Raw genomic sequence first — 2,500 nt, 5'->3', positions numbered from 1 at the left:
ATTCCCCTTTTGTAAATATCTCTCATTTGTTTACCTTTAATTCCTTTATTTTTGCCGGTAAACCTATTCAGATTATAAGTGAGAGTCATGACTTTTTCTTTTATGTATTCTAGGTGTTGGATGAAAGTGAAGCTTTCATCGAAGATTACCCCTAAAATTTTTATTTTGTTTACTAATTGAATTTTCTCTCCCCCTAATTTCAATATTGGAGGGCTTTTCTTGTATTTTCCTTTTAAAATTATAAATTGCGATTTTGCCGGGTTAAACTCAATGTTCTTTGCTTTTCCCCAATTTTCTACTATTTGCAGAGTTTTATTGGCTGTCTCCTGAAGTTTTCTTTTAGAATCCCCTTTTATTATTATTGTAATATCATCTGCGAACGCTTGTAAGTAAGCATTTTCGGGAAGTTTCTTAATTAGTAGGTCGGATATCATAAGTGTCCATAATAGTGGGCTTAAAGGAGATCCTTGTGGAGAGCCCTGTTTAATCTTATATTTTATTTCTACTTCCCCGTTTTTGTATATTATGAATCTTTCCCTCATGATTGCTTCCAGTAAATCCACCAGATTATCTGGACATTTATGTTGAGTTAAATATTCTAAAATGATTTTTATGTTAATGGAATTAAATGCATTTTTGATGTCTAATGAAATTAATATTACTGCTTGCTTATCTAATAATGCTTGCGTTACCTTCTTTTTTATACTCTCTAATGCATGAGTAGTGGATGTTAAGTGTTTAAATCCATATTGATTTCTTAATAGTAGTTTCTCCTTATTCAAATAAAAATATATTCTATCCTTTAGGAGCTTTTCTAAAACTTTACCAAAGATCGAATTTATAGCGATTGGTCTGAAATCTCCAGGATTTTCAAGACTTTTCTTTTTCGGGATTAATATTATTTTTGACTCTCTCCATTTTTTAGGAAAGTATCCCAACTTTAAACAACTGTTAAAGAGGGCCTGGAAAAATTCTTTGTGTTTCTTATACATTATTTGTATAGTCCCTGTTCTTAGCCCGTCTGGGCCTACTGCTATATCTTTTCTTAATTTATATACAACCGAATCTATTTCCTGTTCCGTAAATGGAACATCTTCTATTTCCTGTTGTTTTTTATTTAGTCCTTCGTTGCAACTTCCTTTTACATTTTCGACTCCTATCTCAGAGATTGTGTATAATTTTTGCAATATATATTCTACAGTCTCTTTTAACGTTTTTGTTGACGAATTATCCTCTTTTTGTATGCTACTTATTATTATTGGGGTTTTCAGCTGGTCTCTAGACAACTTGTATGCTAAATTAAAAGGATTTTTTGTTACTTTGGATATAAAATCATCCCAATTTTTACTCTTTGCCTTAGCCAAATTTTCCACGTATGAATCGTGTTCTCTATAATACTGATTTTTGTAAATGTCTCTTAAATCTCCTCTACATTTTTTATATCTCCTTTTCATAGCCTTGACTTTTTTCCTTTGTATTTCTAACTCTAAGGTCCACCATATTTTGCCTGGCTTTTTCTCTTTCGTGAATCTCTTTTGATATTTTTTGAATAGTTCCTCTAAAGTATTATATAATTTATTCACAATATTTTCAATGTCTTCTGAAGAGTTAAGGTTCCTCGTCTCTTTCTCCCAATCGATATTTAGGAGTTCTTCTAGCGCTTTTCTTTCTCCTTCCTTTGTTATTTTAAATATTGGAGCACACTTTGTTTCCCATAGTTGAATTTTTATGTATCTATGATCGCTTCCCGTTGAATCTTCAGTTACTTTCCATTTTTTTATTTCTGTGAACATACTTGCAGAGACTATTGTTACGTCGATCCAACTTTTTCCTCTATTACAATCGAAAGTTGGTTCACTATTTCTATTATTTAGAATTATTAGGTCATTTTTTATTATAAATTCCAGTAATTCCTCTCCTCTATTATCTGTAATGTTCCCTCCCCATGTAGTATTCTTTGAATTAAAATCTCCTGTAATTATTACATTCCTCGTGTGTGCTGTTTGGATTATTTCTTCAATCCTAGCTAAAAGATACTGTATATTTTCTTTGGGAGGGAAATAGCAATTTATTATTAAGGTGTCCTTACTATTTAAGTTAGTTCTAAATGCCACTATTTTGTCATCTAAGATTAGAGGGAACACTGGAATTTTTTCTGTATGTATTATAGCTGCGGCTTTCGGGTTATCTTTTGAAGCTAATATCTTATGTTTCATTGGGAAACCAATAATTTTTCCTTTTAGGTTGTATGGCTCTTGAACTAATGAGATATGATGAGATTTATCTTTTTGATATTGACTTAAAGATTGATTTGCTTTAAATGCTCTTGCTAAATTAATTTGAATTATTTTAAATTTTTCTTTACCTAAAGATGTCTTTATGGATGCCATTTTTGGATTTTTTTTTTCAAACAACAATACCTAAACAGAAATAGATACAATAAAGTTTTTAACAGTACTTACTGTTTTGTCTTCCTGAAAGCAGTTTACTCCTGCAAACC

General features: G+C 30.8%; 1 pseudogene; it reads right to left on the bottom strand.

Annotated features, from left to right (window-relative positions):
- Positions 1 to 2,210: 2,210 nt before the first annotated feature.
- LOC139054054 (large subunit ribosomal RNA) overlaps positions 2,211 to 2,500 on the bottom strand; it is a 3,189-nt pseudogene continuing 2,899 nt past the window's right edge.

This window comes from Dermacentor albipictus, unplaced genomic scaffold (assembly GCF_038994185.2).
Source record: "Dermacentor albipictus isolate Rhodes 1998 colony unplaced genomic scaffold, USDA_Dalb.pri_finalv2 scaffold_544, whole genome shotgun sequence".
NCBI lineage: Eukaryota > Metazoa > Arthropoda > Arachnida > Ixodida > Ixodidae > Dermacentor > Dermacentor albipictus.
This window is presented reverse-complemented; position numbering and strand designations above follow the sequence as displayed.